The sequence below is a fragment of the Phyllostomus discolor genome, chromosome 1 (assembly GCF_004126475.2).
Source record: "Phyllostomus discolor isolate MPI-MPIP mPhyDis1 chromosome 1, mPhyDis1.pri.v3, whole genome shotgun sequence".
In the NCBI taxonomy this organism is placed as follows: domain Eukaryota; kingdom Metazoa; phylum Chordata; class Mammalia; order Chiroptera; family Phyllostomidae; genus Phyllostomus; species Phyllostomus discolor.
In genome coordinates this window covers 71502720-71517347 of record NC_040903.2, presented here as the reverse complement: position 1 = coordinate 71517347, position 14628 = coordinate 71502720, and positions in this window count along the sequence as shown.

The window sequence follows — 14628 nt, the reverse complement described above, 5'->3', positions numbered from 1 at the left end:
CTTTCAATGCAATGACAAGAACATCAGATAAATCTGGATTCTCATCTCACAATATGTTCCTTATGTAACTGCAGAGGCTGACTGCCTTGTATTTTAAGGGAATATTTAAGTCATTCCATTAATGTTTGTTATGTTAACTATCACAGTTGCTAGTTCAGTTCATAATCATTAGTCTTTCTTAATACTGCAAATAAAAATGATCAAGTTTATCAGTTTCTTATTAAAATTGCATCTAGTTTATTCTGCATTCTTGCCAGCAACTAAAGTAAAGAAAAGCCGTTAATATATTGTGAGGCAAATTAAGTGCTATACTTCTGGACCAGCTGTCAATATTTTACAAACTCAGTTTATTACAAAGATTTCTCAGTGGAAAAACATAATAATAAATAATGATCAAAGTTATATACCAACATCACTGGGAGTTATTGAAATCATTTGAAATCCTTTTAATGGTCCAAAATAAAATGAATGTAAAGGGGTAAGTAAGCAAGTCACTATTGTTGTCCAGAAATATTTTCATTAAACATTTGCAAGCATGAGATTCCTTTAACAGTTCAGACATTTAAGGATTTTAGACACTACTGATTTTAAAACAAGACCTTTTACTCCAAAACACATGGCATCATACAAGTTCACATGCCAAAGTCTAGAATATGGACATTACCTTTCAAAGTGTTACTTTTTGAGTTGCTAAAAAAAGCTTTGGAATCTTTTAGGGATTTGGTTTAGAAAGATTACTTCAGGATCTATTTCTGAACACCTGTTATATGCCAGAAATTTTGTGAGGAATGACAAAAATGCATGGATACCATGGACACATTCAGACCTGCGCCTGTCTAAAAGAGGCAGGAAAGACTTTACAGAAAAGAGAACAAGAGAACCATGACATAAATGACCAGGAGCTGACCAGGAAGACATATGAATAAAGGCATTTAAGTAGGTTTTACCTGTTCTTATGACTTCAGCCATCATCTATCTGCTAATGTCTCTGAAAAGGTTTTATCTTCTGCTTCAATTTATCTTCTGCCTCTATACTCATATCAAATTACTCATAGAATACCCCCATTCAAATGTACCAGTGGAAGCTGAAATTTACTCTGTCTGGTCTTATGTTGACCCAGTCCCCCTCTAACCTGTTCCTTGTCTTGATTCTCCATATCATTAAATGCTTTCACCTGCTGCACAGTTGAACAAGCAAAACTCTTAGATGTCAGCTTTGAATCCCCATTTTTTCCCTATCCTGTATTGAATGAGTCACCAAACATAGCCAGGCCTACTTGTTTTATTTCTCCTAAGACAAAAGTTTTTTTTTCCTCTACATGTCTGTGTTTTGGTTCAAGTTGGTCATCCTACCTTCTTTGGATTCCTTCAGTTTTATTCTTCAAACTATAGACAATGCTGCCTTTCTAAAAAATACTTTTGATTACATATCTCTCCAGATTGATGTCTTTAAATGGATTCTGTTCATTGCTGAAATTGTGGCATAAAAACCTGTCCATGACTTGGATTCCCCTGCCTTCACAACCTCACTTCCGTTTTTGTGCCTCACTACAACCGGCTCTCCAACAGGCATTATGCTTTAGCTAGCTTGAGTCCTCATTAATGATCTAATTCTGAGTGACTTTGAAAATTCTTTCCATTTTTCCAGTACATTTTATTTATTTTCAAAATTCTGTGCTGGTGGTACTTATTCCAGGAAGACCCTTTCAATCCATCTTCCAAAATTTATACTCACCCTCCCACGTAGATGTTCCCTCTTTTACTTGGCAAACAAACTGGGTTATCATACTGCATTTTAACTGTTTTGTGATCTTTTTTCCCTCATTGGAATGATCTCTAAAGCTCATCTTGAGTATTTCAAAATTAAATATATTGGCTATAGCTACTGGTAAATAGTCATTTTCTGCAATACAACTATTTTTTATGTAGTTTTTTGAAAAAATATTTTATTTATTTATTTTTAGAGAGGGGGAGGGAGGGAGAAAAAGAGAGAGAGAAACATCAATGTGTGGTAGCCTCTTGTGCTCCCCGTACCAGGGACCTGGCCTACAACCCAAGCATGTGCCCTGACTGGGGATCGAACCAGTGACCCTTTGGGTCTCAGGCCAGCACTCAGTCCAACTACACCAGCCAGGGCAACAATATAACTATTTTTTACATAATATAGTTTATTAAGGAACTTAAATATGGAATAACTTTTTTGAAAATTGTCATTAAGGCAACCATGTTTTTCATCCTTAAGAGTGTGTTGGGAAATAAAAGAGATAAAAACTGGGTAAATGACAAGATTCTTCAATTCTGAATACTTCTAAAACAAAAAATATATATTTATTCTAAAAATAGATGATGAGTTCTTATCATATTTAGGTTAGTGTACCAAGACTAAAGTACAACAGTTAATTAAAATGACACCATATACTCCATGAATTTGTGTGAGTTTATATTGCTGTGTGTAGGGCTAGGAGACAGATTGCCTAAGTTTGAATTGGAACTCTTGTACTTCCTAGCTAAAGTTATGGAGTAGGACCATGCGTAACTAATTTAGAGTAATAGTATAATGCATCACAATTTATTAGAGCTTTCAAAATTCATTTATACTCTTTATCTCACTCAAAGAAGCTTCCTCAGATTGATATTTTTATTCTATTAAAATCTGGTTACAAATTAAAATATATTAAGCATGTAAAACTCTTAAAACCCTACCAGGTACTTAGTTTGTTTTTCATAAATATTGATGATTACTGGTGTTATATAAAACAGAAACTGACTTGACCTGGCTGAATACTTAAGTAATGAGATCCAGATCTAACTCTTTCGTTTCTTCCTCATACTACTTAAAGGAACTTATATTGAACTTCCAATAAGGTACAAACTCTGCTACTTTGGAAAAGAGACAATACGTACACTAGCAGGTATTACAGGCACACCAAATGAGTGAGTGAGCAGTGAGAACACTCACACATTAATCACATCATTCCATGACAAAGCCTTGGTCATAGGATGATTTCTCTGAGAGACAACCTAACTCCATTTGCAGAGAAATTTACAGAGAAAGTTCATTCGTTGCCTGAGGCTGGCTGGGGAGGGAACAGTGGGAGGAAAAAATGTGCAGTGACTGCTAATTGATACAATTTGGAGTGAGAAAAATGTTTTAAAAAATGGATTATGGTGATGGCTGCCTAACCCTGTAAATAAACAAAAAACAATGCTACAATTTAAATGAGTGAACTTCATGTTGTGTAAATTATAAATCAACAATGCTATTATTTAAAAGAAGGAAAGTAAACAAGAAAAATTTGAACACCTAGTACACATGCTTTGGAAGGAGTGAATGAGTTCCCTTGTAGAAATTATTAAAACGTTATGTTATTTTCTAGGGAGAGTCAGACCTTTCCAAATCATTGTACATTTAGCCTCCTGCCTATTGAAAGCTACTTTAATAATGCTTAGTTTTAGGCTTATTTTTAGTAACTGCACAGTCAGAATTTTGCCAGGTTAATTATACTTGACTGCCCCCTAGTGTTCAAAAAGGTAACTGCTATACTTTAAGTACCATACAACCATGATAGAAGGACAATCTCATGCAGCAAACTGCATTAGGGATTTCTAAACCCTTTTACACACTCAGCTTTCACAAAAGTACTATGAGTTCCATGTTATTATTATACCTATGATGGAGAATAAGAATATATAATATTATGGATATATAATAATATTAGATAGATGATAGATATATTTCAAAATTCCTTCAGTTTTCCACACTCAGCTTTCACAAAAATGCTATGACATTTTATTATTATAGCTATGGTGGAAGATAATGTTATATATTTTATATATAACATATATAAAATCTATCCATTATTTTGTCTCACTCGTGTCTGCCCATCTCTGTTTTTTTTCTGAATGAGTGTGATAGTCACAGAATGCTGCCCTTCTGGTCCCTGGGGTCATTATATGACCCCCGAATGTCCTCAGCCATCTACCTCATATGACTGACAAGAGAGTAGCTCGTGGGCTGGGCAGGTGTCTAAACTGACCCAGTCAGCAACTCTGACATTTTTAAACATGGGTAATTAACAGAGGCCCTTTCCTTTTTGATCATAAGCCATATGCATGTCAATCCAGAGCTGCCCATGAACATTGTCTTTCTATAGGTGAAGACATTCTGTAATGTTAGAGAACAAAACTTCCCTGCAGAGAAAAGAGACACAAAGGACAGACTCTCAGGAATTCAATTTTGTGGTCCTATAGTCCACTGGAGACATGTGCTGTTCTCACCCTTCCTATGGTATGGTACCAGGGCCAGAAATTAATTTCCTTAAGGTTCAGTAAATTGGGTTTCTGAACTTTAAATCAAACAATTCATTCAAAACCCATGAGTAAACAAAAAGATGGCTTGTTTACATTGACACATTAATGAGTGGAGTTTGTTCAAACTATTTGTTATTAATATCCCATTGCATAGGAGCCATCAATGATGTTTATAAATCATAAAAAACAATAAATTGACAAGGATTAAGTACAAAACATGAGTATTCACTATACATGTAAAGGACTAAATTACTACATTAAGAAAAAATATTCTCATATTGAATAACACAAACCAAGCTACATTTATTTTGTTTGAGAAACATTTAAGAAATGATACAGGAATACTGAAAGTGAACAAAAGAAAATCAGTCTTCAGGACACCTATATCACCAGCATTAAATAAAGCACCAGTGGGTCAAAACTATAAATACAACTCTAATTTTGACTTATTATATTTACTTTACATTTTGAAACTATTGTGATAATACTCTAAACATAAACACCCAGCTGTCTCATACCTTCTGAAAACTGTGCTCATTCAATATTCAGTAATTTTATTCACTACACTTAGGAGAGGACTACTCTACTTTTATTATTTGAAATCATGCACTTAGAACCTTGGGCAAGGTAATAAAGTAAAGGAAATTCTGCTACTTGGAGCCTCTCTTTGTGAAGACCTGCTATCTCCTAGTCTCTGCTCCCAGACCTTTGTGGTTCTCAGCAAAAAACAGGATGTCCAATTTTGCTGCACATGAAAAGAATATTGCTGTTTTTCTTTGCATTTTAGCTCATCAGTAAGTGACCTAATGCATACATTCTCCAAAGTACAAAAGAGCTGAATTTACAAAATCTTCTCGGTAACAAATTGCTTTCATATCATGGGCTCCTGGGCTGGATGATCAGCCACAAACATGCTTGCTCCAAGGGAAAAATTCTTTACTTTCTTTATTTTCTGAGAAATATAGAGAAATTAGGAAATTCTTGTGAAATAAGAAATTTCATGATGTTCAGAAACTATCAGGTGATTATTTCCATGAAACTCTCTTTAATAAGTACGTATTTCTACCTTCCCATAACATGTCAGCTTTCTTTTCTTTTCTCAATAAGGGGGATTTCTGACTCCTCAGAGGTCTCTGTTGGAATGACAAAATTAACAAAGTCTATCTAGACCTTCCAGTAAATACTTTTCTCATTCTCTTCATTATATTCAAGAAGAGATTATATCCTTCCTAAATTAAAAAAAAAATTACTAAGCTGACTGCTATGTGAACATGTGTCACGGGAAAGAAGAAGTTGATTATTATAGAAAGAAAAGTATCTCTTTAATGTTAAGTGTTGTTCTTAGTGGGAAAAATCTATCCTGTGAGTGAAAAAAATAGGATCATCAATATTTTAGATTGACAACAACTCATCTGTCATACTAATTTTCACTCATAGTTTCTATTTCCATTTTGGAAATGTATATTCCACTTTTTCTTACACCGCCCCCCCACACACAATGCTCTTCGATATTTTTTTCTGCCCTCACTCTTTGCCTCAGCTTCAACAATGGGCACAAGTTTCCAAACTTCTGCTTTCAGACATTATCACGGACTTGCAATCTGAATCTAGGCAATTCTGTGTGTGTCCAGATTCCGGTCAGGAAGCTGTTTCTGCTCTATTCTTGCAGAAGCAGGGGACTACTTTGAACTTTGGCTACGTGCACAGTCTTGTTCCTTGGTGGTTGGCCTTTGGTAAGTCTGGCAGTGTTTCTGACTCCAGTTCTACCACTTTTCATTTCCTCAGCTGTAGCCCATCAGGGAGATTTAAACAGAAATTGTAACGGTGCTCTTTTGAGTTTGGTCAGCTCTGACATTTACCTGCATTTCAATTTCTCAGTTTCTTCTAGGTTCTGAATCATCCATTAAGGGTGATCATAAACTGTATTTTTTGACCAAATCTTAACTCTCAGATTTCTGGGCTCTTTTGTCATTGCTTCATACAGGTTTTTGTGGGGTTTTTTTTAACCTTGTTAGTTAAAAATCTAGACTTTGGCTTTGGCCAGTGTGGCTCAGTTGGCTGGTGCACCATTTCATAACTAAAAGGTTACAGGTTCGATTTCTGGTCATGGCCCATATCCAGGTTGCAGATTTGATCCCCAGCCCAGTACAGGTGCCTGTGATCCTGGTCTGGGTGTGTATCAGGCATGTACGGGAGGCAACCAACTGATGTTTCTCTCTCACGTCCATGTCTCTCTCTCTTCCTTCCTCTTGCTCTAAAAAGCAATGAGAAAACGTCCTCAGGTAAGAATTTTAAAAAAATCTAATCTTTAACAGGCCATAGCTATTAAGAACACTATTAAATAGAATACTTAACAGGTTTTCTTTTTAAAAAAAGATTTATTGAATAAAATTTATAAACCATAAACTTCCTTATAAGTGTACAATCAATAATTTTTAATAACCTTACAGGGTCACTATGGCACTATCGCTACAATCTGATTTTAGAACTTTTTCATTAACCAAAAAAATTTTCATGTGTACATTTACAGTCAAAGCCCACACTCATTCCCATGCCAGAAAAACCACTGTTTCTAAAAAATTGCTTCTTCTGGCTATTTCATGCAAATGGAATAACACACTATGTAGTCTTTTACCTGGTTTCTTTTACTCAGGTTAATGTTTGTGCAGTTCACTCAAGTTGTAGTGTAAGTCAATACTTTACTCCTTTTTTTCCCAAGTAATATCCTATTTTATGGCTATACTGCTTTTGTTTATGTGTAAGCCAGTTAGTGGGTATTTGAATTATTTTTACTATTGGACTGTTATGTCCAAGGCTGATGTGAACATTCCGAATATGCACACATGCAGACATAGCTTTTCATTTCTTTAAGGCAGAGTCCTAAAAGTGGAATTGCTGAGTTACACAGTAAGTTTGTTTAACCTTTTAAGAAATTATCAGACTATTTTCCAAAGTGAATGTATTATTGTCTTCACAACTTCATCAACACTTGGTTTTGTCTGTTTTCATGTTATAGAAATATGTGTGTCAATAGTACCACATTGTATGTTAAACTTACCTTTACCTACTTTAAAATAATGTTGACCACATTTTAATTCATATCTCTCCTAGGTAAAATGTCTATATATTAAGTGCTTTGTTTGCCCAGTTTTTACCTGAGATATTTATCTTGTCTTATTGAGTTCAAAGAAATTTTTTTGTGTCTTAGACACAAGTCCTTTACCAGATGTATAATTTGCAAATAGTTTCTCTCAGTCTGTGACTAGTATTTTAATTTTCTTATCAGTGTTTTTGAAGCCCAAAAGGTTTAACTTTTGATGCAGTTCAATTCACCAGTCTTTCTTGCTTGGTTCATACTTTGGCAGTGTATGTAAAAACACTTTGCTAAGTGTATTCATTCTCAATTACGCATATCAGCCTCAAAGGGGTGAACATAGGTCCTTCTTCATGGATGAAAAACTCTTAGCTAGATTAAAAAATGGCTATTGTATAAAAATTAAAATTTCATGGATGTCACAGTTAGATAAAAATATTTTAAAATCTCTTTAAAAGGGTAATCATGAAAACATGTTTGAGAAACACTACTATTACCTAAGAATTTCTCCTGTGATTTATCCCAGAAGCATTACAGTTTTATTCCTCAATTTAGACCTCAGAACAACAGGAGTTACTTTTGTTCATGATGTGAAGTGAGGGCTTTTTAATTTATTTGTATGTTTATTTTTTATATATGAGTATTTAATTATTATTCCTGGGCTACCTATTGAAAAGACTATATTTTTCCATTGAATTGTCTTGTACCTCTTTCAAAACCAATTGATCATAAATGTAAGGGCTCATTGTACTCTCTGTCTGTTCCCATTGATCCATATGTCTGTGTTTTAGTCAATAGCACATTGTTTTGAAGCTGCACAGGGTAAGTCTCCACCTGTATTTTTCTTTTACAAAGGTAAATCAATTTGGGGAGAATTGGCATGAGGCTTTCAATCCATGAATATGTAGTATCTCTCCATTTATTTAGGTTTGCTCTATTTTCTCTCAGCAATGCTTTGTAGTTCTCAATGAACAAATCAATGTGTGTTCTGTTAAATTTATTTACATTTAATTCTTTTTAATGCTATTTTAAATAGAATAGCTTTTTAAGTTGACTGTTGGATTTATCCAGTGCTAGTATGTAAAAAACATGATTTCTATTACTTTGAGATAGTTCTAGATTTCTAGAAGAGTAGCAAAGATAGTAAAAACAGAAAAGGTTTCTGTGTACTCCATACCCATTTCCTTATTATTAACACTTTATAATAGTATGCTACATTTCACAAAATTAATAATTGACACTTTGTTGTTAACTGAAGTCCATACTTTATTCAGAGTTTCTTAGTTTGTATTTGTTGACTTTGTTTTACTCCAGGATCCCAACCAGGACACTGCATTGCATTCAGTCATCAGATCTCCTTAGGTTTCTCTTGGCTGTGACAGTTTCTCAGATGTTTGTTTGTTTGTTTTTTATGACTTTGACGTTTGAAGGGCACTGGCCATATATTTTGTGGATTTTCCTGATTAAAATTTAATATTTTTTCTCATGAATAGACTGGAGAGGGTTTGGGGAAGGAGAACCACAGGAGCAAAGTACCATTTTTATAACATAGTATCAAGCATACATCCTATAACCTGACTGACACTGTTGATGTGAACCTTGCTCCTGCGGCTGAGACAGTGTGCTTGTCCGGTTTCTCTGCTGTACTTACCCCTCCCCACACACTGTGCTCTTTGGGAGGAAGTCTCTACATACAGCATATGTAAAGAGTGGAATATCTACACAAAGTATTTGTAATTATTCTACATGGAAGAGTTGTCTATTCCCCCATATATTTTTTCTCATATTTCTATTAGTATGGATTAATGGATAGTGACTTTATATTTTAGGTTTAATCTAACACTGTTTTATTTATTTTGTTGCTCAAATTTCCCCAGGTTTGATCATTAAAAACTCCTTTAGCTGGCATCATGTACTTTTGACACATTCATATTATTTGGAGGTTTACTTTGTTTTGTTTGTTTTGGGTTAGTTCCTAAACTTCTGGAACTATATGATGCTCCAGGGTCATCTTATATATTTGTTGTTCACACCATGGAATTATCCATTTTTTGAAGGAGTCATGAGTCCTCCTATAGGGGATTGGTATTAGAACCTAAGATCCAGTGAGAGGAAGGTTTATTACTATAGGGTGTCATTACTTCTGGGCCCTCTCAGCCAACAGAGCAAGGTATTGTACGAGGTCTGTCCAGAGAAATCCGACCATTGTTATTATAACAAGAACAATTTGTGCGATATCAGTGTAACCTGGCAGCCAAGGAGAGTGGACTGGAATGTGCATGTGTGAACAATGACTTCCCTGTGTTAGTCAGTGGGGCGGTAGATGCCATAGAGAGAGCCTATGTACTGTGTGGCCATCACATTCAAAATGACTGAGGGAGTAGAACAAATCTGCATCAAATTTTGCATTAAGCTTGAACATCCCTCCATGGATTCTATTCAGATGATTCAAAAGGCTGCAGCTATGCACAACAACATGTCCACTCATGCATCACATCTCAGGCAGAGGTTTTGGCAAAACATCAAATCACCCAGGCGACTCAGCCTGGACTCGTGAGTCAAAAATCATCGTAAATAAGAAAGAATTTATTAGCATATGTGTTCACCCATGACTTAAAATTTGGTGTTCTGGCAAGAACTACTGAGACAATTGAAAGTTGGCTATTTAACCATTTCCCCCACTCTTAGACATGGTGAAGATCTAAAGTGAATAGTGAAGATGCTAAAACTTCCTTACCGCCATATCAAGGAAGGCATCAAAGAGTTCAGGAAAGTGGTTATGTTAGAATAGTTTTCAACTTAAGACCTTTAAACACATTATATAACATGTCCCCTTGGAGAACATAGAGCACATTCCCTCATCATTTTTGAGAGTAGGAGTGGATGGTTGAAATGTTGCAAATAACTGAGTTTCTTAATCAAACTGAGGCTGACAGCATGCTAACATGGCAGGGATCGTCAGAGGCAAAGTAGTTGTAGGTTCCATCATGAGCAAAGACATGCTTTGTAGCCAGGGTGGCTAGATCTGCAAAGATCAGTGCTGAAAGCTAAGACATCACGGTGGTCTTAAGCATGAGATAAATGAACAATGGAGTAGAAGGTTGCTCAATTTGTATATTTTTTAAAAAATCAAGACCTGGTGAGCAAATGCTTTATATCAGCTGCTTCAATGAAAAAATATCATCATTCAATCAATATCCAGATTCAATTCCATTCATGCTGTTGATTGAAGAGCAATCCAGTTATCATGATGAATGTAACTACAATGTCATTGTTGATTATCCCTTTGATTTTTCACAAATAGAGTCTGAGCCATTTGCAGAGTAACCATGCAGTAGGAAAACAGGAATATGCAGACATTTGAGGAATATTAAATATGTGATCTAAGTTGAATTGAAAGAAAGTCACCAAAAACATTTTCATGGTTTTCTGGTAAAAGTGGGGATAGGTTTATAGAAGTGATAAATAAAATTTGGCCAAAGCCTATATCACAGTGGGCCCACTAGGTCCATAGGCCCACTTGTGGTTATTTTCTCCTGATCCAACCACATAAACTGGACAAACTTACTGCCTGGCTGAACTCTTACTGTGGTTCTGTGACCTATGAAGTAAGAATCATTACTGTAATATGGCCAAGTAGAAGCCCATGAAAAAGCCCACAACCCATCCCAGTGAAAAGAGAAGCAAAATCAATTGACAGAAGCTGGGGTGGCAATGCTCACAACATCACTGTTCAATCTAGGCCCTGAAAAAAAGTCAGAACATGGCAAATAATGGTGGACTACCAGAGACTAGTCCAGGAATTTCCCACATTGTAGCTGATTACTAATGCTGATCAATGCAGCTGAGAGTGCTTCACATACTGTTGATCTGGTGAATGAGTTCACTATTCCTACCTGCAGGGAAGAACACACACTGTACTTTACAGAGCAATGTGAATGAACTCTTTTCTCTCAGCCAGGTTACATTCTCTGTCACAAGGTGACTTGGGGGACCTTGAGCATCTTAATATCTCAAAGAATGTTACACTGGTCCACTCTGCCCATGACTTCACGTGAATTGGACTAGGTTGCTTAATGAGCAACCTAGAAGACCTAATGTAGCATATATATACCATAAGGTGGCAGATAAACGTTATGGAAATTCAAAGGCCTGTCAGTTAATGAAACTTTTAAGGGTACAGTGGTTCAGGTTTTATCAGGATATCAGCTCTAAGATCATGGACAAGTAATAGCAACTCACACTTCCTGCCACTGGGAAAAGTACAGAGCACATTTTGAGCCTTTGTTTCACAGACAAAATGTATCACACATCAAATATGGTTCTGACCCATGCCTTTTTTGAGTAAGTCAGAGGTTCACAGGCTTGAGTGGGGCTCAGACCAAGAAAAGGCTCTGCATTAGTGTCAGGCATATTTATTCCTTCTAATTGTTGAGAAGCCACATGCTATTTTAATAAAAATAAACAGTATATTGAAGTGAGGAAGTCACATATGCAAAGACTAGGAGGCAGGCAGTTTCTGAAGCCTCTAGTGAGCCCTGCAAGAATGCCCATATGCTGAGAGAGGCTGAACCCAAAGTTCTTTACTTGTTTAATTAATAAATTAAAGAGCAGTAGCTACTAAGCTATTGTTTCATTATAAAACTTGTGCAAAAATAAACATCCATTTTCAAACAAGCAAGCATTACTTAAATTTAAATACCCACTGTGTGTGTGTGTGTGTGTGTGTGTGTGTGTGTGTATCTATCCTTCAGCATAAATTCAGCATACCCACATTAAACTTAGAGATGCACCCATGGCTCAGAATAGGAAGGAGTGTTTATTCTTAGCAAAGAATTATTGTGACCAATTCATATAAATGTAAAGGGAAAATCTGAAACTTCTTTCTTTTGATAAGGCATAGTTTAGATTTTAACAAAGAATATTGGAAGCATTTGGAAGGAACCAACTTATTCCTTGTAGTTTCTTTCTCCTAACCGCAGCCATCCCTAAAAATTGAAATGCATAGACTCACAGAGAAAGTAAAAAAAGAGATAAAAAAGGAATGATTATTAAGTTTAACTAAAAAGAAGGTCTTTTCAATGGTGAATGGTTGCTTGAAAAATAATTCATTGATTTCCTTGGAATATGATTTGTATAACTTTCTTTATTCCATAGAACTCAAAGAAAGATATAGTTATAAAAAGGTCTCCTTCAGGATTGCATTAGGACCTCTGCATGATTCACATGCAAATGCTTTTAGTTTGACTCAGAAAGGAGCCACAGACATTTTCAATCAAGAACACACTCTTGGTTACAGATGATGGACTGCCAAAGCACCAGAGAGAATATTAGGGGAAAAAATTGACCCAAGAGTTACTGTGTTTTTTTTTTAAGTTTTGAATATATTTTTTGGCCTGGTTATCAAAATTAAATGGAAAGAAAATTTTTAGCAGATAAATTTTTATTTGTTTTTCTTCCCTTTTGTTATCTATATTTCTTATTTATTTTCTTACAAGGATTGATCTATACATTCACATTAAATATATTTTCACTTCATTCAACAGGTTTTGTGTTGGCCAGGCAAGCTTTGTAGAAACGTTTACATTACTAGAGAGCCATCATAACATTCAGATAGCTGCTACTGGTTGCATGACGCTGCTCTGGGCATTGGTAACAGCAGTCATCTGTCTCCATTTCCTGAAAATAATCACTATGGATTTTAGAGCACCTCTCATTGCTCTCCTTGAAATTATAGAATGGTAATTTATATTGCATGTATTTTAAATAAGATTTTTGTGACAAATTTTAGTTAATATAATTTGTATGCATATTTATTCTAAAGAACTTAAAAGGTGAAACTGCTGATAAATTGAGCTGTCTCTCCTTTTAAGCTTTAGCTGTTTTCCCTCTCTGCTTATGTCTGATTTTCTTCAGTACATTAAGGGCCTATTAAACTTCTCTAGTTTATATGCTAGGAATTCAAAATCCTAGGAACTTTGCTGAGCTGTGATAGAAACCCAAGTGATTGATTACATTTCTCTTGCTGCTGCTTTAATAACAATTCAATAACATCCCATCCACTTCATTTTCCCTGCAGCAATGTTTTCCGTAACAGCTTAGTACTTTCCATACATTCAACCCTTTTCTCTTTTCTAGGTTTATTATTTTGTACCGGGTCGTCTGTGAGGTTAACAACCCTGGCTTCCTAAGCTTTCACTGACAAGGAATGACTTATCTGATCAGCAAGCTTGGGACAAGGAACAGGGCATACCTAACTTGTCCCTTTTTCATTTTCGATTTGAAATCTGCCTGTTCTTGGGAAGCACAGCTGTGGTCTCTTTGTAACCCAGCAGTGGGGTTGGCAGGTTTTAAGGCTGAGTGGGAAAATCTACCCATACGTGTGTTCAACATTGGGAAGCCCAATGTTGTAGCACACCTAGGGCATGTTCTCCAAGGGCTTCATCAATAATACAAATGCCATATTTACTTCCAGTTGGCAAATATCCTTGTCCCTCAAAACTGGGTCAAAATTTGATCATTAAAAAGACATTTATTATCCCTGTAACACACTAATAGCTAGTGTATCACTACATCTTATCTTCACATTCCACAAACACAAATACACCCCACAAACGCATACATATAGTTAAAACTATATTTATTTTTTATTCATATATAATTTAAAAATAGAATATTACATTATTCCAATTCCTGTCAAACTTCACAGAATTAACTTTCCTGCTTTTTATATTTTAATTCTCTCTATTGGCAGTAAGACACCTTATATCTACTGTCCTTAATATAGTTATGTATTTAATCAATGCTTCTTTTAATATTTTTTGAACTATTAGCATAAAATTGGCCCTTAGAGTAATCATAACAAAAGTGTTATTAAGAAAGCAGTTATTATAGGGTGTGAGTGAACACATGTATTAAATTATATCTTGTGATGCTATTTAAAATAAATAGGATCAGACTTCTGGTAAAGATGGTGGTGTAGGCAGACATAGCTCAACTGTTCACACAACCACATCAAAATTACAATTAATATATAGACAATAATCATTCAGAACCATCAGAGTTCTGAGTTGAATGGAAGTCTGCAAACTATAGCATTAAAGAAACCACATCCATCCCAAGTGGTAGGAGAGGTACAGATGTGGAATGGGCTGGTCCCTCACCCACATGTGGAGGATAAAAATTCAGGAGGGATATCTTAGGAGCAAGGAGTTGCAGCCCCA